This window comes from Artibeus jamaicensis, unplaced genomic scaffold (assembly GCF_021234435.1).
Source record: "Artibeus jamaicensis isolate MK-2021 breed Jamaican fruit bat unplaced genomic scaffold, CSHL_Jam_final contig_332, whole genome shotgun sequence".
Classification (NCBI taxonomy): domain Eukaryota; kingdom Metazoa; phylum Chordata; class Mammalia; order Chiroptera; family Phyllostomidae; genus Artibeus; species Artibeus jamaicensis.
The window spans coordinates 37961089-37982858 of record NW_026521788.1 but is presented as its reverse complement, the minus strand read 5'-3'; the positions used below and the strand labels follow the sequence as shown (position 1 = coordinate 37982858).

General features: G+C 39.9%; 1 protein-coding gene and 1 pseudogene across 3 annotated transcripts in view; one reads left to right on the top strand and one right to left on the bottom strand.

Moving 5' to 3' along the window:
• BMPR1A (bone morphogenetic protein receptor type 1A) overlaps window positions 1–21770 on the bottom strand; it is a 176034-nt gene that overhangs the window by 64461 nt on the left and 89803 nt on the right. The window contains exon 3 of one of the 3 annotated variants that reach the window (XM_053663845.1): window positions 3330–3449. The exons of the other annotated variants lie outside the window; for them this stretch is intronic. The gene's annotated coding sequence lies outside the window, so the exon portion shown is untranslated. The remainder of the gene's footprint in view (window positions 1–3329; window positions 3450–21770) is intronic. 3 annotated transcript variants of the gene reach the window in all.
• LOC119062390 (PDZ domain-containing protein GIPC1-like) lies at window positions 1238–3085 on the top strand (annotated as a pseudogene).

Genomic DNA, 21770 nt, shown 5'->3' with positions numbered 1-21770 from the left:
TCATTACCCAAGATTTAAGATAAAGAGAGAATCTTAAAAGCAGCAAGAGGAAAAGAGAGAGTTACTACCTACAAAGGAATGACCATAAGACTATCAGCTGATTTCTTAAAAGAAAACTTCCAAGCAAGAAGGGGCTGGAAAGAAGTATTTCAGGTCATGAAAGGCAAGGACCTACATCCAACATTACTCTATCCAGCAAAGCTTTCATTTAGAATGGAAGGGCAGATGAAGTACTTTCCAGATAAGGTCAAGTTATAGGAGTTCATCACCAAGCCCTTATTATAAGAAATGTTAAAGGGACTTATCTAAGAAAAAGAAGATAAAACATATGAACGGTAAAATGACAACAAACTCACACTGTCAACAAATGAACCTAAAAGAAAAGACAAACAATGAAAACAAAAACTAAGCAAACAATAGAACAGGAACAAAATCAGAGAAATGGACATCACATGGAGAGATTTCAGTGGGAAGGCAGAAGGATGGAATGGGGGGGAAGGTACAGGGAAGAAAAAGCATAATTGGTAGGCATAAAATAGATGGGGAGAGGTAAAAAATGGTATAGGAAACAGAACTCAAAGAACTAATACGTACAACCCATGGACATGAACTAAGGGGGGGAATGCTGTAGGGTTGGGGAATGTAGGGCAGAGGGGGGATAAAGGAGGAGAAATTGGGAAAACTGTAATAGCATAATCAATAAAATGTACTTAAATTTTTTTTAAAGCAAATTATTAGGAAACAAATAAAAATGAATACAAAACAAACAGAAATCTATGGGACACAGTGAAAGAAGATCTGAGAGGGAAGTTCATAGCATTATAGGCCTACCTCAAGAAACAAGAAAAACTTCAAATAAACAATCTAACCCTACAACTAAAAGTACTAGGAAAAGCCCAGACTAAGAAGGAAATAAGCAAGATGAGAGTGAAAATAAATGGCATAGAGACTAAAAAAACAATTCAAAAGATCAATGAAACATGGAGGTGGTTCTTTAAAAAGAAAAGCGAAACTGATAAGCCTTTAACCAGAGTCATCAATAAAAAGAGAGGACCCAAAGAAATAATCAGAAATGAAAGAGAAGTAACAACTGATATCACACAAATACAAAGGACTGTAAGAACCTTTGTATACTATGAACAACTATATTCCAACAAACTGGACGACCTGAGCAAAATAAATAAATTTCTAGAAACACAACAATCTTCCTAAAATGAATCAGGAAGAATCAGAAAACATGGGTAGACTAATAACTAATGAAACTGAAGCAGTTATGAAGAAACTCCCAGCAAAGAGAGATATTGACCAGATGGCTTCACAGGCAAATGTTACCAATCATTCAAAGAAGAACTAACACCTATCCTCAAACTAATCCAAAAAATGCAAAACAAGGGAAGACTTCCAAGTTCTTTGTAAGAGGCCAGTATTATCCTAATTTTAAAACCTGACAATGACATAATAAACAAAACTATAGGTCAGTATCTCTGATGCATATAGATGCTAAAATCCTCAACAAAATATTAGCAAACTGCATCCAGCAATATATTAAAAAGATCATACACCATTATCAAGTGGGATTTATTAAGATCATACACCATTATCAAGTGGGATTTATTCTAGGGATGGAAGGTTGGTACAATATTCACAAATCAATAAATGTGATATATGACATACAGAAAATGAAAGATAAAGGTCACATGATCATAACAATAGATGCAGAAAAAGCATTTGATAAACTCCAGCACCCATTTATAATATGAACTTTCAGCAAAGTGGAAATACAGAGATCATACCCCAACATAATAAAAGCTATATATGACAAACCATGGCCAACATCATATTCAAATGGCAAAAACTAAAAGTGTTTCCCTTAAGATCAGGAATAAGAGAGCTGGGCGCATGCAGGCAGGCCACAGCACAAATAAGGAAACCAAGACCCTGTCAAGTAAATTGACTTGCCCATGGCTACACAGCTGGATTGCTTTGGCTACAGTGTTGACTGGAGACATTGGGGAGGCAACGATAGAAGGTAGAAGACCAGGAGTTAGCCATTGCACTAGACTCAATCTCCTGGGGGTACCCTCTCTACCCACTCCTTTTGCTGCTGGGTCTGGTGCACCAGAAAAAGATGCTACCTCTGGTGGAAAATGAAGAGCTGAGCCAGAACATAGTGGGCTGGACATACGGAAGCCAGGGCCCATGGGTGGAGGTGAGGCAGGGGTGGGCACAGATGAGCCTGCCTCCTCCTCCCTGGTCCTTCCTTGTGTTCCACACCCAGCTGGCCCATGGCAGTCCCATTGGTGGCATCACAGACTTTACCAATGTCAAGGAGCTGTGTGGCAAAATGGCTAAGGCCTTCCAGCTGCCAGTTGAGGTGATGTTCTGTACCCTCAACATCCACAAAGTGGACATGAACAAGCTCCTAACAAGCCAGATCAGGCTGGAGGTCTTCATCTTGGACCACATCAAGGGACAGTGTAAGGAGATAAAGGTGTTCAAGTTGGAGGAGGTGCTGGGGCTCATCATCTCAGACAACAGCTGGCTAAGCCTTCATCAAGCGCATCAAGGAGGGGAGCATCAACCACTACATCTAGCTCATCAGTGTTTAAGACATGATCAAGGCCATCAACAGGCTCAGCCTGCTGGGCAGTCAGCCCTATGAGGTAGCCCAGCTTCTCAATGAACTGCCCAGAGGTGTACCATCACAATGAAGCTTAGAGAACCCTCCAAAGCTTTTGACATGATCAGCATGTGTTCAGCGGGTGGCCATCCTCACTCTGGCTGGGAGCCCAGCTGGGCACTGGCCAAGGAACTCCTGGACTCCAATCCTGGGGCCTGCCATGGTAGACAACCTGCCCTTAGCCTTTGAGGAGAGGACAACTGAGAAAGAAGATGACCCGCTGGAGAATTACATAGGCATCAGTGACATAGAGTTGGGGACTACCATGGTGGAGCTTGGGAAGTACAAGGGGAACCTAGACAAACTGGCTGAGACCCTGAATGATCGGCTGGTGACTCTGCCTTGAAAGAGTTTGTCTTTGACTTCTGGAGCGCAACTGGAGATGCCAAGGTTAGCTCTTACTAGGGCTTTCCACTGGATCTTGTGATGATCTGATACAGGCTGGTGGGAGCTACTGGGGTAGAGACACCATGGACGAAGACTGCAGCATCTGGCCTCGCCTGGCCATGGTCCAGCAGTCCCAGGTTGATGTGGAGTGAATCTGAGGCCACACTCTTGCTCCACTCCAATAGATACCACCCCCTCCCTGATTCCCAGCCTGGCTCAGGTCCTCAGCTCCCTGCTCACCTCCTTCCTGTTCCCTACCTACCTCAGCCAGATTGCACAGCCAGCCCCTGCCCCCAACACTTTCCATATCAGCTGCCAAACTGGTTCCTCTGTCTCCCTGGGGCTTCAGATTCTATTTGGGGGTCCTGACCTTCCTGGTTTCCTGAAACAAGGAATACAAAAGGGGGTATCCTCAGCAAATGCAATAACACCCCCTCCTACCACCAGCACCATCATCATCCAGAGGAACTCCTACGTCCACATTTGAAACACAAGACTGCTGTGAACCTCTAACCTCTCCCCCCTACGCCTGTGTGTCTCTCATCCCAGCCTCGGATGGAAAGGGCATGAGGGACGATGGCAGTGGGCTTTTGTATGTGAATTTGCTGTCTGGAACATAAAGACTCTATCAGGAACAAAACAGAGATGTCCACTTCCACCACTCCTACTCAACTTGGTAATGAAAGTCCTAGCCACAGTGATCAGACAAGGTGATGAAATAAAAGAAAACCAAATTGGAAAAGAGAGTAAAACTGTCACTATTCACAAACAACATGATATTGTACCTGGAAAATACTACAGACTCCATTAAAAAATTACTAGACCTAATAAAGCAGCAAAGTAGCAGAGTACAAAATCAATACTCAGAAATTAATGGCACTTTCATACATCAAAAATGAACTCTCAGAAAGAGAAACTGAGAAAACAATACCATTTACTACTGCAACAACAACAAAAAATAAGGTAACTGCTAATAAGTTTAACCGAGATAGAAGAACTATACTTGGAAAACCATGGGACACTGAAAAATGATACTGAGGAAGATATAAATAAGTGGAAGCATATACCATATTCATGAATTGGAAGAAGTAACATCATTAGAATGTCCATACTACCCAAAGCAATCTATAGTGTCAACATAATTTCTACTAAAATACCAATGACATATTTCACAAATCTAGAACAAATATTTCAAAAATTATAAGGAACCAAAAAGGACACCTAATAGCCTCAGCAATCTTGAGAAAAAAGAACAAAGTTGGAGGTATCACAATACCAGATATCAAACTATACTATAAGGTCACTGTATTCAAAACAGCCTAGTATTGGCATAAGAACAGGCATATACACAATGGAACAGAACAGAGAGCCCAGAAATAAACCCATGCATTTACGGGCAATTAATATTTGACAAAGGAAGCAAGAATATACTATACAGACAGTTTCTTTAATAAATAGTGCTGGAAAGCTGGACTGGTACATGCAAAAAAATGAAAGTAGACTACCATAAAAATCCTAGAAAACATAGGCAGTAAAATCTCGGATATCTTGCATAGCAATTATTTTTGCTGATATATGTCTGGGATCAAGGGAAACAAAGGAAAAAAATAAAGAAATAGGACTATATCAAATTAAACAGCTTCTGTACAGCAATGAAACCATCAAAATGAAAAGGGAACTCACTGTATGGGAGAACATATTTGCCAATGCAACATCTGATAAGAAATTCATTTCCAAAATACATAAAACAACTTAATACAACTCAACTCCAGGAAGACAAACAATCCAATTAAAAAATGGGCAAAGGACCTGAATACCTACTTCTTCAAAGAGGACATACAATGGCCAATAGATATATATGAAAAGATACTCAACATTACTAATCATCAGATACCACATGAAATATCACCTCACACCTGACAGAATGTCTGTCATCAATAAATCAACAAACAACAAGTGCTGGCAAAAATGTGAAGAAAAGAGAACCCTGGTGTATTGTTAGTGGGAATCCAGACTGCTGTCACTGTTGAAAACACTACAGAGTTTCCTCAAAAAATTGAAAAGGAAACAATTTTTTTTTTTAAATAAAAGGGAAAGTCCTTTGGTCCAGCAATTCTACTTCTGGGAATATATCCTAAGAATCCCAAAACATCAATTCAGAAGAATTGTTCTTAGCAGCATTATTTACAATAGCCAAGATGTGGAAACATCCTATGTGACCATCAGTAGATGAGTAGATAAAAAAAGCTGTGGTACATGTACACAACTGAATACTATGCAGCAGTAAAAAAAAGAACTCTTACCCTTTGTGACAGCATGGATAGACCTGGAAACTATTATGGTAGGTGAAGTAAGTCAGTCACTGAAAGACTAATACCACATGGTCTTACTTATATGTGGACTCTAATGAACAAAGTAAATTGAGGATCAAAATAAAAACAGAGGCATGGACACATGTGACTACTTTGGGTGGGGTGGGGGGGGGGTTGAGACTGGATGAAAGAAGATGAAAGGATTAGCAAAAGAACATATATGCATGACCCAGGCACAAGGACAAAGGGTGGAGTTTGCCTAAGGGAGTGGGAGGAGGGCTGAGTAGAGGTGAGCAAAAGGGGAAAATTGGGACAACTCTAATAGCATAAACAATAAAAATATAATTAAAAATATTAAGTGCACGACAAATGCGTATTGGTTCATGAAGTATTTTTTAAGAAACAGGAGATAGTCTATTTTCAAAATACTGTTCAATTTTGTACTATAAATTCCTTAACATAGTTTCGCCAAAGCTCTTTTAAAAATTATATTAAACAAGAAAACTTCATAAATAATTAGAACTAGATGATGCTATACAGCAATTTTTGACACATCTGTGCTTAGAATTCTTAATAACAGCTATTAATTGAGGGGCTCTGGGCAAAATAAGAGACAAAATTCAGTTTGTCTATCCTCTGGGATAAGCATAAATGACCAATACAAATGAAATCAATCAGTGGTTGCAGAAATGAGGGAAGGAATAGAGAAGAGAGTCTGGTCACCTGTCTAGGTGTATTATGGGCAATGGTAAACAATACCACTGTATTTCTGCATAGAATTTTATAAAAATAAATATGGGAGAGAAGAGTTTGGTGTCTAGGACTTCTATGCAGATTAAATGAGAGAAACTAACATGTAGCATTTAATGGCAATTTACATTATTAGCACATCACCATTTTTATAACCATCTGTATGACCCTCACGGTAAGTAAAATTATTCATACTTTTACAAAAAAAAAAAAGACAGATTTAGGGAGCTAAAGTGATTTACTGAAAATTCACGTAGCTGGTAACCTGAAGGACAAAGTAAAACCCTTCTTATGCCGAGTGCAGTGTTTTTAAGTGCAGTATTCAAAGAGTATTCTAAGGTATTCAAAGAGTATTCTAAGATATTCTGAATTTAGGAATGAATTCTAGACTAAGCACATTTCACTTTTTTTCACCACAAATCATTTTAAGCTATCACAGAAATTTGTTCAACATCGGTTGGCCTTTCTGTTCTAACATAGGTGATCCAAGTCAAAATGCTTGAAGGAGTAACAAAATTTGGAATTAGTGATTCTGGCTAAACATGAATATCTTGAAAAGGTACTTGACAACACATAAGCAAAAAAGTAATAGATTGTTATTAAAAAGATTTACTTTAAAGATAGCTCAAATAGTATAAAAATGCACTTAATATGACCAGCAGCTATACAGTTGATTACTTTTGGTCTTCTCTCAACTCCCAAATCCTCTATGTCTCCTCCAGTCTCTCCCACCTCAGTCAACAGTCTCCCTACACTTTCAGTTTCCCGGGTCTAAAATCTTGTAGTCATTCCTGACTACTCCGTCCTTCCTTCTCAAAGTCCATATCCTTTCTTTCAGCAAATCCTGTTGGTTCTATCTTCACACTATATCCAGAACCCATGCACTTCTCACTACCTCCACATGCTATCTCTCTGGTCCAAGACACTAACAATTTTTGCCTGGATTATTGCAATAGCCTTCTAACTGGCCTCTCTGCTTTTACCCTTGCCCACCTATAGCATATTCCCACCACAACAGCCAAAGTGATAATAAAAAGCATATTAGACCACATCACTCCTCTGTTCTAAACCTTCCAATGACTCTCCAACTCCCTCAGAGTAAAAGCTGAGGTCTGCAATGGCCCACAAACCTCCAAAATCCTTCACTCCACCCATATTGGCCTCTGTGCTCCTTAAACATGCCAGGACAGCCCTGATGCAGGACCTTTGCATTTGCAGGTCCCTCTGCCTGTATGACTTGATACCATATCTCTTCCGAGTGGTTACTCGAATATCCCTTTTTTATTTCCAGAGTTCCCATTCACCCTATTTAAAATTGTAATGCCCTCCCCATCCCTAGCATTCCTATCCTCCTTCCCTGATATTTTATTCCTCTTTAGCACTTGTCATACTATAATTTGATATACAGTTTAGTATTTATTTTATTGCCTGCCACTTGCTCCATAAGGGCAAATGTATTAGTGTTTTTCATTCTGCATTTCTAGCACCTACCTATGGTGCTTGGCACATAATTGGTACTAAATAAGTATCTGCTGAGGAAATGACAACATAGTAGAAAGAATTAAAATGGTATACCAATTGCTTTTCCTTTTATATACAAATGAATCTTTTCCAAAAGGGCTGCTACGGATAAACTATTCCATTTCCTTATCTCAACATAACTGAAATGATAACAAAACCATACCACTTCCTTTTGCTAGCTTTGAGCACTGACTGGTGTCAAGACTCAGTGAGGAAAATTTCCCACTGTTTTCACTGCACTTACTTAACTTTGAGATACAAATTCAAAAGGCTTGTATAAGTAAATATCACTTCCCAAGATCTAAAATATTGCTTAAGGCAAACAACGGCTTATACTTTTTAAAAATTTTTATTTAGTTATTTTTCAAGTACAGTTTTTTGTCTATTTTTCCCATACCAGCCTCCCCCGCCCCGTGCTCCCCACCTCCCTCCCATTTTCACCCCCCTTAGTTCTTGTCCCTGTGTCCTTCCTATTTGTTCCTCCAAATCCCTCCCCTGTTTTCCCCTTAAATTCCCTTCCCTCTCCCCTCTGGTCACTGTCCCCTTGTTCTCTATTTCAGTGTCTTTGTTTTTATTCTGCTTGCTTGTTTTGTTGTTTAGCTTCCTGTTAAAGGTGAGATCATATGGTACTTGTCTTTCAATGCCTGGACTATTTCACTCAGCATAATGCTTTCCAGTTCCATCCATGTTGTTGCAAAGGGTAGTAGCTCCTTCTTTCTCTCTGCTGCATACAATTCCACTGTGTATTATGTACCACAATTTTTTGATCCATTCATTTACTGATGGGCACCTAGGTTGCTTCCAACTCTTGGCTATTGTAAATTGTGCTGCTATGAACATTGTGGTGCATAGGTTCTTTGAAATGGCTTATACTCTCTCTTATAGTACCAAATAGTTATAGCAAGATAAATAATTGGGGAAATAATCACAGACAAAAAGAAAACACAGTCAGTACTTTCTCTGGTATAAGCAATGTGGTCTGAAAAAGGGAATTTCAAAGTAGCATCTAAACTCATCCTCAGTCTTTTCAGTACATAGACACAAGATTCAGTGGTAACTCTTTTTACATAAATTTTAAGTCACAAAGGCCCTGAATAAGACCAGATGGCATAAAATTCAGATCGTTAACAATTCTTTCCTGACAAGCATAAACAACAAACTATAGCAAACTAAACCTTGCATACCTGGTAGGTCTAAGAAAGAACACCTTCAAGATCATAAATTCCTGTTTATTAATGTGAAGCACTTAAAAATCCAGTAAGAGTTTTTCCCATCTTGTGATGAAACATCTAAATTTTCTTTATGTCAGAATACCGCTTCAGGTTAAAACCTGCTGTTTAGTGTTTTCATGAAGAAGTTCTGTGACATGGGATAAACTTGACACTGACCTGCTGACCAACACACAGTACTGCTTTTCACAGTTCAACTTTCTACAATGTATAAAGTATGTGTATTTGTATAATTTTCTTATTTTCCATTCAACAGTGTGAGTTCCATGATGGATGCATAGCGTTCCTTGCAACTAATTTTCATTGTTATACAGTATTCCATTCTAACAACAGCTTAAGCTATATCTAATCCATTCAACCTGATGGACATTTCAGGTTGCTTTCATGTTTTGGTATTACAAAAAATGCTGCAATAAATAAACTCAAACAGATGTTTTTGTTGTTTTGTTTTGTTTTTGCAAATAAATCTATAGGACAGATTCCCAGAAGTGGGATTCTGGGCCTAGAAGTAACTTTGGTAGATATTTTGGTCATTCCCATTAGGATTATACCATTTTGCACTTCCAAATATAGCATACTGACATAAGAACAATTTTTAAATATTCCCGAAGGACAAGAAATTAATTTAACATATGTAAAGATACATTATGTATAGAAAACCTCAATATCAGGTATGCCAATTCTTCCTAAAACAATTACAAATTTAATGAAACTCTTTATCACATTAAAGCTCCCTTTTCTAATCTCAGTTTTCCTGAGTTTTCATCACAAATGGGACTGAATTTCATCAAATGTTTTTTATATTTGCATTAATAAAATTAACACATTGTCTTGGATTCCTGAAATAAATTTGAATTTGTCATTATTGAATAATAAAGAATTTGTCTGGTCTCTGTCTCCTGTGAGGGACCTCTAAATTGTTGGAATTACTTGGGTAACAGGAGTGTCTTTCTTTTTCACAAGTCTCATGTCTGACTTTATGCTAATGGATAACTCAGAATGGGGGTCAGCCTCAAGAGAAAGACCAATCCTATCATTAGACAGCTGGTACTTTCAGCCAGTCCAACTTCCTAGGAGGAGAAAGAACTCAAGGCCAGGTCCAATCACATGGCCAATTCAATCATGCCTACACAATGAAACTTCAACAAAAACTCTGTATACCACAGCCTGGATAAGATCCCTGGTTGGTGAATATATTTATGTGCTAGCAGGATGACACACCCTGATTCTAGTGAGCAGGGCATGGAAGCACCACCTCTGACACCCTCCCAGACCTCACTCCATGTATCTCTTTTACTTGGGTGATCCAAGTCTGTATCCTTTACAGTAAAACTATCATAAGTATACTACTTTCTTAACATTTGTGGGTCGTTTTAGCAAACTGTCAAACCTAAGTGGAGTTGTAGTATTTTGTTAGGTTTTGTTATCTATATTCATAAACAAGACTGGCCTATAATTTTTTTTCCCATACTACCCCTGTCTGGTTTTGGTTATACTAGGCACATATAATAAACTGAGGAACTTTTCCTATTCTCTGGAACAGTTAGTATATTTGGATATATGTGCCACTTGAACAGTCAGACAGAAGTCATCTTTAAGATCATATGTGCCAAGGACTTAATCTGTGAGTGTATGGGAGGGGTCTGACCTTTCACTACAAATTAAATTTCTCTAGTAGTTATCTATTTGAAGTTAATTTTATTGTTATCTTTTAATTGTTATTTTATTTTTAAAAGAAAATTAAATTACTTTTTATTTTTCAACTACAGTTGACAGACAATATTATATTTGTTTCAGGTGTATACACCAGTGGTTAGAAACAATATAACTTCCTACGAGATAAATATCCTCCCCATTCAACACCATACACAATCATTATAATATTAACTATATTCCCTATGCACTATTCCACATTCCCATGATTATTCTTTCTTTATCCCTTCACTTTTTTCACCCATCACTCCAACCCTCCTCCTGTTAAGCATCGAAATTGTTTCTGTACCTAAGAGTCTGTTTCTGTTCAGCTTGTTCATTTGTTTTTCTATATTCAATTGCTTAGAGATATGTATTTTTGTCATTTTATTGTTCATATTTTTTATCTTTTTTGTTTCTTCTTCTTAAAGAAGGCCTTTTAACATTTTATGTAATACTGGTTTGGTGATGATGAACTTCTTAGCTTTTGCTTGCCTGGGAAACTCTTTACCTGTCCTTCAATTCTAAATGATAGCTTTGCCGGGTAGAGTAATCTTGGTCATAGGTCCTTGCTTTTCATTACTTTGAATATTTATTTATTGCCAATCCCTTCTGGCCTGCAAAGTTTCTGTTGAGAAATCAGCTGAAAGTCTTAGGGGAGCTCCCTTGCAGGTAACTAACTGCATTTCTCTTGCAGCTTTTAAGATTCTCTCTTTGTCTTTAAACTTTCACATTTAACTATAATGCATCTTGGTGTGGGCCTCCTTGTATTCATCTTGTTTGGGACTCTGCACTTCCTGGACTTACATGTCTAGTTTCTTCATCAGGTTAGGAAAGTTTTTGTCATTATTTGTTCACATAGGTTTTCAATTCCTTGCTTTCTCTCTTCTTCCAGTAACCCCTTGATGCAAATGTTGGTATGCTTGACATTGTTCCAGAAGCTCCTTACACTATCCTCACTTTTTTTTATTCTTTTTTCTTTTTGCTGTTCTGATTTCCTGAAAATTATCTTTCATTTCAGTTAGGGTATCCTTCATTTCTGGCTGATTCTTTTTATGGTTTCCATGTCCTTTTTTTATGTTGTTAAAGCTCTAAGTTCATCTACTCTTCTTCTAAATTCATTCACTGAACATCATTATAACCAGTGTTTTGAGCTCTGCATCTGGTAGATTGCTTGTCTCTATTTTTAGTTCTTTTTTCTAGAGGTTTGCTCTGTTCTTTCATTTGGGAAATGTATGTCTCATTTTGGCAGCTTCCCTGTGTTCTGTTTCTATGCATTAAATAGAGCTGCTACATCTTGTGGGCTTGTTAGAGTGACCTACTATAGGAGGTGCCCTGTAGGGTCCAGTACACAAACTCTCTCTATTCACCTGGTTGGGCATTTCAGGTGTAAAGATTCCCATGTGAACTGTGTATGCTCTCCCATTGTACTTGAGTTTTGACTGTGGCTGGCACATCAGTGGGAGGGATTTACTCTCCTGACTGGCTAGGAGGACTGGCTGTGACCACTGTGCAGGATCAGTGTGTCAGGGCCCCCTATACAGAGTAGGACTTACTTCAGCAGGGCTCTGGTGCCTACTGAGTCGCCCATGAATGTGTCCCTTGTGTGTTGGAAACCGCTCTGCCTGGTTTCAGGAATTGTTACTACCTCCCATGGCTAATGATGAGTGAATGACCTCTGAAATGTGAACTACAAGGAAACAAAGCCTGTCTCTGCTTACTCCCCTACCCCTAATGCATGGTTGGATAGTCAGAGACGGGTAATTACCAACCCCTCAGAGGAGGGGCAACCTCAGCCAGACTCAATCACTTGGGAGACCATCATGGAAGAACTCGGGGTGGGGGGGCCCTGCGACAAAGAGGGAGCAATGGACCCTCGCCCCCCCTACCCCCGCTATGTGACACAACCCGAGTCCCTATGCCCTCTGGGAGAAGCACTTCCTGGCTCTAATCCACTAAAGCCTGAAAACCTGTGATGGGAGAGGCGGTGCAGCCTATTGCCTAGCTAGGGTGGGATCAGGAGTGATCAGGCATAAGAAAGAATTCCTAAAAATCCCGTAAAGCCTGCTTTGCTAAGAGTGCTTTCATTCATATGTTAAGGGTCCGAGCAGGAAACGAGTATGTCTCCCAAAATTTCTGCAATGCCCTTTCCTGACAGACACTGACTCAGACTAAGCCCTCGGATACGTCTGAAATGCTATATCTACTGTTTGATCCTTACTGCCTGTATTCCTGTGTATTACAACCCAATAAAAGCCATTGAGGAAGGGGCTCTTGGCTCTTCCCCTATGAGAGATTGCCACCCCCCACCCCCCTGGCCAGCAGATCATGTCTTGGTAGTGTTACTTTCATCCAGGGGGACTTGCTGGCAAAGTTCCCCCCATACTTGTGGAGGTGGAAGGGTGGTGCTTCAATGTGGTATGAAGCTGTCTACTGGGTACAATGGCTCTGGGGCCTCCTGGGAGGTACAGGCCAAGTCAGCCATCACCTGTGTTCTGACTGGGGCCAGGTGTCATGAGCTAGAAATCAATCAGCAAATGGCTACCACTTGTGCTGGGCTTGAAGGTGCAATGGAGAGGCTAAGCTGTAAACCAAGGCTGGCTGCCTCTGGTATTGGACCTGGGGCCACTTAGCAAGAGCTTTACAGCATGGCGAAGCCAGATGCTGCCTGTTTGAGAAAGTCTGAAGCATGAGCCAAGACAGGCCATTTGTAGGGAAAAGCCACTGGAAAGGACTTGGCTGGACCTGGTAGTTGGGAGGGGTAGATCCTCACAGAATCACCGGGCCAGGGGCAACAGTGATGATGGAGACTTATACTTGGTGTCTGCCTGCCAGCTCTGTGGGTCAAGGACTCAGAAAAGAAACAATAGCCTCTGTCAGCACTTCTGTCTGGGAGAAAGCAGTCCCTCTAGATCTTCCCAATTACAGATACTTCAGTTCCTCCTGTATGTTCCTGGTGTCTTTTGAGCTGCTGCCCTACTGCAGGAACTCAGACATAGTGAGTCCAAGCAAGTCCACATGCAAGCACTTCAAGAGGAACTGCCTGGGGCTCCATCGGTCCTTCATCATCTTAGCCACAATCCCCACTGGTTTTCAGCAAACAGAAGTTATAGCAGCTTCTTTTCCCAGCACTGGAACCCTGACCTGGGGGGCCTGGTGTGGGGCTGCGGTTCTTCACTCCTCAGAGGATACTTCTGCAGCTGAGATATCCCTCCTCAACAATTTTTATTCCCTAAACATGGGTATGGGACCAGCAATGTGTCCACCCCTCCTCCTACCAGTCTCAATGTGGCTTCTTCTTTATATCCTTAGCTGTAGGACTTCCATTCAGCTAGATGTGAGGCAGCTCTGAATGATGGTTGTTCTGTAGTTTAGTTGTAATTTTGATATGGCTGTGGGAGGATGCAAGTACCACATTTATGTATGCTACTGCTTTGACTGGAAGCCTTGGATTGAAAATTGTCATTTTATTTGAGTTGTAAAATGTATTTGTGTAGTTACTCAAGGTATTTTCTTATTTTAAAAAATTCTCTTTTATATCTGATGTTGTCACCTCCCTTATATTCCCAATACTATTTGTGTTTTCTGGGTTTTTCCTGATCAACCAATTAGATGTTTTGTTTATCAGTCTTTTCAAGAAGCCAACTTTTACCTTTGTTAATCTTGTCCAATGAATCTTTAAAAAGATTTTTTCATTAATTTCAGACCCCATTTCTATCACTCATTAGCTAGAAGCTTGGATAAGTTTCTCTTTGTGCCACAGTTTTCTCATCTGTAAAGTGGGAAAAACAACAGACTGACTTTATAGGGTTGGTGTGAAAATGAAATGAAAAAAAACCTTGTAAAGTATGCAGAATGATGTTTAGTACACAGCAAGCACTCTACAAATGTTAGCTTTTATCTTTATAATCTATTTCACTTCATATTTAAATGAGTATATAAGCCTTCACTATGTCACACAAGTTTTAATATGTCCTAATTTTTTAAATTTAATTCTAAGTATTTCCTGATTTGCATTATTTTAGACTAGTAGGATTTATAAAAGACATGCTTTTAAATTTCCAAATGTGTGTCTGTATATATGTTTCCTAATCATTTTTAACTTAAATGCATTTGTCAACAGAAAATATTGTTGATATAATTATTTGAAATGTATTAGAACTTGGTGTACAGACTGGTAAACAGTCACTTTTAATAAAATGCTAACTTCTAAAACCAAATGACCATATCATGCTCTCTACTTAAAAATCTACAAATACTCTCAGTTCATAGGATGGAATTAACAAGACAGAAGAACTGTTATAACCTGGCCTTTGCCGGGCTACTACTGTCCTCCCAGCCCTTCACACCCTTACAATGATCCAACTATACCGAAATCACTGTAGCCTCTCTACCTTTATAGGCATCCCCGTTTAGACTTTCATTTCTTTGCACTCTTCCCTTTGTTAGCCATCAGGTTAACTATAGTTCATTCTTCAAGACCTGGGCTATAAGTAATTTTTATAAGCAATCTCTAACCCGTATTCCTCAGGCTAAGTGAGAGCCGATCTCTGAACTTCAAGTGTACCCAGAATATGCTCCATAGCTGTTTCACACTTCTTTTTTTTTTTTTAAGATTTTTATTTATTTATCCTTAGAGGGGAAGGGAAGGAGAGAGGGAGAGAAACATCAATGTATGGTTGCCTTTCGTGCCTCCCCTGCTGGGAACTGGCCTGCAGGGAACCGGCCTGCAACCCCAGTATGTGCCCTGACTGGGAATCGAACCACGATTGTCTGGTTCGCAGGCCCACGCTCAGTCCACTGAGCTACACCAGCCAGGGCTTGTTTCACACTTCTTGACTGACATTTTTCAAAAACTATTTATTAATTACTTGGTATGTGCCACACACTGATCATACAATAGTAAATGAGACAGATATGATTCCTCCACTAAAGAGGCTTCTTTAGTCAGGTGATTTTTTTAAACTTATTTTGCATCAGTTACTATAATCTCCATTTTCTGGCACATCACTGTAGGGAACCATTTCCAACACCATAGAAATGTAGCTCAGCCTCTACGTGGAAAACCAGTGGGGAGCGAGGGGCATGCAGAACCACGCCCACAGAGAGGTTTTCCTGTGGGGAATCAGGCCTGTTGTACCCAGACTGTATGAGACCTGCTTTTGCTAAAACTCCCTTACCCTGAATTGAGGCAGAACGTGCTTACTGTAACTTGCTAAAGTCTGTGCTAAACCTCCCAAGTATGGAGTGTGATCAGTTCAACCACTTTTCCCCTTGATCTGTTAACATCCTTCCCTTTAAAGTAATTAGCAACATTCTTTCCTTTGTTATCAGTAAAAGGTAATCACTTACAGCATCCTGTACACAGTACATGAGGACCACCTTCCATGTAATGTACCCAGAAATGCAATAAAAGCCTGTCCAGGCAGGGGCCAGAAAACTATGGCCCTCTCACTCTCTCTGAGGGCAGCTATGCCGTCCTTTTTTCTCCCTAGGATTTTTGTTGTCTGTGTGTATTGCTCAGTAGCAGCCCAACATACACAGATCCTGCAGGCCAGGATCCACCTTGTATCACCAAGCAAATCAATAAATGGGGTTTTAAAAAGAATGGGCTCTAAGTCAGAAGCCTGCCACTCTTCCAACATTATATAGCTTTTGAATAAATGACTCCTTTCCTTTTTCACCAAACCTCTGCCTCTAGAGTTTGCCTACTGGGCAGTGGGCAGTAGAAACATACCTGCTGTTTAGTAATACTACTGACCTAACAATCTCTAAGTACTAGCTCAAGAACTCTGTTCCCATAATCACCACCCTCTAGTTCATGGGTGTCCAACCTTTTGATGTTTCTGGGCCACACGGGAAGAACAGTTGTCTTGGGCTGCATATTAAATACACTGTGACACATAATCACACAAAAAATCTCATAATGTTTTAGTTTATGATTTTGTGTTGGACCATGTTCACAGCCATCCTGTGCTGCATGCAGTCGGCAAGCCAGAGGTTGGACACTCCTGCTCTAGTTATTTTTAGACACCAGAGAAAAGAAGTTTAGATCTGAGTAATAAAATGGAGAACCTTAGTATACTCAAAAGACTTCTTCACAAAATATATGTGGCTTACTCCATATTTTGAATGACCTTGGCTCTAAGCTTATTAGCTTTTTCTTAAAATACTGTTTTTTTATACTATGGAGTAAGAAATGTAATATATTTGACATACTTGATATATATTAACTCATTTAATCCCTGTGCTAACTTTAATGAGACAAGTTACATGTAACTCTATAAAGTTAAACCTGAAAATCATGAAGTATTACATAATTTTTAAAAGATATTTAAAAATCAAAATATTCTATTAATACAGAGGTAGACCAATAACCTGACTACAAAGTGGAGGTCAATGAGATGAAAATGGGATGAAGGAGAAGGTGGTGAGAAGGGCAACTGGGTAGCAGGGTAGTGAAGGAGAACTTAGGCCTTGGTATATATAGTTCAACATTTTATATAAGAACTTATTCATGTCTTGCTTATGTAATCTTTTAATAATTAAAAGTTGTTCTGAAAAGAGAGAATCAGACCTCCCCTAACTCCTAAAGGATAAAGAAAGAAAGAAAAGGTAGAAAGTAGATGGAGCTCAGAGAAACTGGACATTCTACCTGAGAGACAGAGACTGCAAATTACAAATAGTTGAAAGAAGTATTAGGATGAAGGAAGAAGACATGAATTGAACTATCACTATAGAATACAAAAAATGCTATCATAAATCTTGTGGTATGCTCTCCTCACAGTACTATACACAATTGGAAAACACAAAACCACCTTAAATCTAAAAACATCAAAACTGGAGAATGATCAAATTAAGAAAGCCAAGAGCATATTTACCAAACTTAAGAAAAGAGTTATGAATTCTTGGTTATGAAAAGGCAGTCTAAATTGAAGAGACTGGGAATAAACTTTCTCTGTCTCCTTTTGGAAAGAGCATAATAACCAAAGAGCAAGACCTTTAGGAGAGTGGGTATGGGACTAATGTTGAATGCAGTCCCTGGAAACACCAATAGTAAAGATATAACTCAGCTTTTCCTCAAGCCTAGAGCTATAACTGCTTTGCCATAATGTAAGTCTCAACAGGCTGCTAGAACTAACAGATTCTGGTAGACCTAGAGGGACCCCTTATCTGCTAAAGTGCGGATGGGAGCTTGCAGTTGGGAGTGCCTGAAAGCACTGAGGACTCCTCCCAGGGCATCAAAAAAATAGATGATAATCTGTTGGCTCCTTTGTTATCAGTTCACAGGATAGAAATAATTCTTCCTTTTAAGCCTATTGTTTGACACTAAATAACAGATGCCTCCAGTCACAACTAAATGAAAGCTCACGGAACCCAAAATCTTCAGGTGTAGGTGTAAAAATATGCAATTCATTTAAAGGGAATCATCAACTGGAAAGATAAGGCTAAAATACAAATGGGTGGCTTCTATTTAAACAGAACAGATGACACTGGGTGACAAAAGAAACAGAGGACACCTAGATGGTGTCAGTCATACTAGTGAAGAAGAAATTTACGGATGTCAAAATAAAGGGGATGCCAAACTTCATACTGATGTTGAGACCTACCCCCAAGGGAACTTGTCAGAGCATTTCAAAGAGGTTACTACCAGTAGGACAACAATTATGCCACTATGAAGAAAGGGAGCATTTCTAGGGTTTCTATGGTACAGGCAGCTGACATGCTTTTCAACTACTGCTTTTCTCACAAGGAACCCAAGCGTGAATCTGCACAAGAACCACCGACAAGGACCTACCAGGAAGGATGCACTCTGTGAATTCCTTACCTGTGCCTTTCTTTGAGGCTCTCAACTTTTGATGAATGTTTTCATACACTAACTGAAAATTAACACCTAGTGTTTATGACTGTTACATTTAACTTTAAAAATTTTTAAAAGATGAGACTGGGTGATTCAGAAGGCTACCAATACTGATTAGGACTTACAGAAGAAGAGGCTTTCAGCATATCAAGCTCCAGTGCAAACTACCCTGATGCTCAGACCCTAATGCAAGAGACTCAACAGATACTAGAGATACCTGTGGTAGAGAGACATGCTGTGTTGATTCTCTGACAAGTCCCAACAGGGGAGTTACAGCACACAGACCTCCAGATTTTCTGTGGCAAGGACATGCCTTCTGTAACAGTGCATGAAAAGTGTAGCTCCTGGCATGATATTAGGTCCTAGAATAAAACCCCATCATGGCATATCTAAGATTTTGTGACTAGAGCTACCCATCATGATTCATCAAGTCACAAGGTCAGGTGGAGCAGCAATCCATTCTATGATGGAAACAGTGTATTTATAATAAGGCCTAGGCAGGTCCAGAGGGCACTAGTAAACTACAAGAGGGCCCAGAATCTCATGCCACTTACCCATATCACATTGATGTCTCTACTTCTGCTCATACCAATGACTCTATGGTAGGCTCCTGGTGACCAATGACAAAAAAGAAAAAGGTGGGGTCTGGTTACCAGATACAAGTCAAAATGGACTGCTACTACTCTACAGCCCTGCATGGCTGGCTCTGAAAGACAACTATGAGGTGAAAATTCTCTCACTGGATATGGTAAAGAAGAAATGACCAGAGAAGAAAAAACATGGACTCCCTGGGAGTGAAGAGGCTAACTGGTTAAAATGGAAGGAGCAAAATATAAAATAAGAGACAAGGAATCTGGAGAACAACCATGCAGATGGCACAACGTGCCAGTCTTTATGGTTCATGTTAATGCCCACCACGAAACACCCAACAACAGAGGAGACACTTAACTACATCCAAACTACATATGGAATAATTTATCATTGGACATCAGCCAGCTTCTGTTCTTGGCCACCTCAATGTTTGACCAACAAGGCCATGAGTGGAGAAGCCACAGTGACAGAGAAGAAGGCTTTATACAGGCCAAGAACATAGGCTCCTTTTTTTTTTTAAATTCCACATATTTGTTTTATTTTATGCATTGTGTTAATATAAAATGTTTTATTTCCAATCTTATTTTACAACATTTTTGTACAATGACTGGCACACTGAAAAATAACTCTTTGCACTATATTCCATAGTGAATATGCTCTGGATTAAGTGTCTTAACAAATTTAACCCAATGGTTTATGTCATAGTAAACTCAAAGAAAAATTGTTTTTTTGCATATAATAACATAGGCTCCTTTTTATGAAGGTAACCTAATTACTGCCTGTGTGGGATGCCAAACTGACACATATGGGTACAGAAATGACACTTTATAGTCAGAGTTCAAGCCAAAGCAACTTGGTTCCACTGTGTTTTTAACAAGAGTATGTTGCCTCTTTAAAGTGGCAGAATGTGGACTTCCGCCAAGATGGAGGCGCAGGTGGAAACACTTTGCCTCCTTGCACAATCAAATCTAAAAACAACAAAGTTTTAACAACAATTAAATGTAGCCAAGCCACAGAAAATCGAACAATACAAAGTCTGATGACAACCAACCGCTCAGCTAAACCAGTGAGACAGGCAGAGCCAACAGCAGAGTGGGTCGGGCAAAAAGATCCCCCATCTGGGAGAACAGGCAGCCGAGGGCAAATCCCAGGTGCAAGGTATCCACGGGAGGCTGGCTGACTGCAGTCGCACATTTGCGCACAGATAAACCAACAAAGAGACGAACATTGAGACAGACCACGCAGGCCCCAGCGCAAGGCCGAAGGCTGACCAGGATCACTCATTTGCATGCAGATAAACCAGCGAAGAAGTGAGCAGTGAGACAGACCAGGCAGGCCCCAGGGGTGGCAGGAAGGAGCAGAGAGGACGCCATTGCTCCCTCTCTGACCCCGCCCCCACATATAGCGTCACAAAACAGCGACCTGGGTGTCCCCGCCCTGGTGAACACCTAAGGCTCCGCTCCTCAAACATAACAGGCACAAACAGACCAAAACATGGCTCAAGGAGAACTCAGAGCCCCAGAGCCTATAAATCTAAGTGAACAAGAAATTGCCAACCTATCAGAGGCACAGTTCAAAACACTGGTGATCAGGATGCTCACAGAACTGGTTGATTTCAGTAACAAATTAGAGGAACATATGAAGGCTAGACTGAAATGAACGGAAATGCCCAAGAAAGCAATAGTGATGGAAAGGAAACTGGGAATCAAATAAAGGGAGCGGACCAGAAGGAAGAAAAAAAAATGACCAAACAGAAAAGGATGAAGAAACAAGAATTCAAAAAAATGAGGAGAAGCTTAGGAACCTCCAGGACATTTTTAAATGCTCCAACTTCCGAATTATAGGGATACCAGAAGGGGAAGAGGAAGAGCGACAGGTGGAAAACTTATTTGAACAAATAATAAAGGAGAGCTTCCCCAATCTGGCAAAGGAAATAGACTTACAGGAAATCCAAGAAGCTCAGAGAGTCCCAAAGAAGTTGGACCCAAGAAGGAACACACCAAAGCACATCATAATTACATTAGCCAAGATTAAAATGAAGGAGAAAATCCTACAAGCAGCAAGAGCTAAGGGGACAGTCACCTACAAAGGAGTTCCTATCAGACTGTCAGCAGATTTCTCAAAAGAGACCTTACAGGCAAGCAGGGGCTGGAAAGAGGTATTCCAAGTCATGAAATCCAAAGACCTACAACCAAGATTGCTCTCTCCAGCAAAGCTTTCATTTAGAATAGAAGGACAGAAAAAGTGCTTCTCAGATAAGATCAAATTCAAGGAGCTCCTCATCACCAAGCCCTTATTATATGAAATGTTAAAGGGACTTACCTAAGAAAAAGAAGATAAAAAAAGATGAACAGTGAAAGGACAGCAAACTCACAGTTATTAACAACCACACCTTAAACAAAAGCAAACTAAGAGGACAGCTAGATCAGGAGTGAACCATAGAAATGAAGATCACATGAAGGGTTAGCAACAGGGGAGTGGGAGAAGAAGAAGGGGGGAGAAGGTACAGAAAATAAGTATCATAGACCATAGATAGAAAATAGATAGGGAAGAGGGTAAGAATAGTAGGGGAAATATAGAACCTAAAGAACTTGAGACACGTGGTCATGAACTAAAAGGGGGAGAATGGTGGGGGAGGGGTGTGCAGGGTGGAGGGGAATGAAGGGGGGAAATAGAACAAATGTAATGGCATAATCAATAAAATAAAAAAATATTTAAAAAATAAAAAATATATAGATCCAAATAAA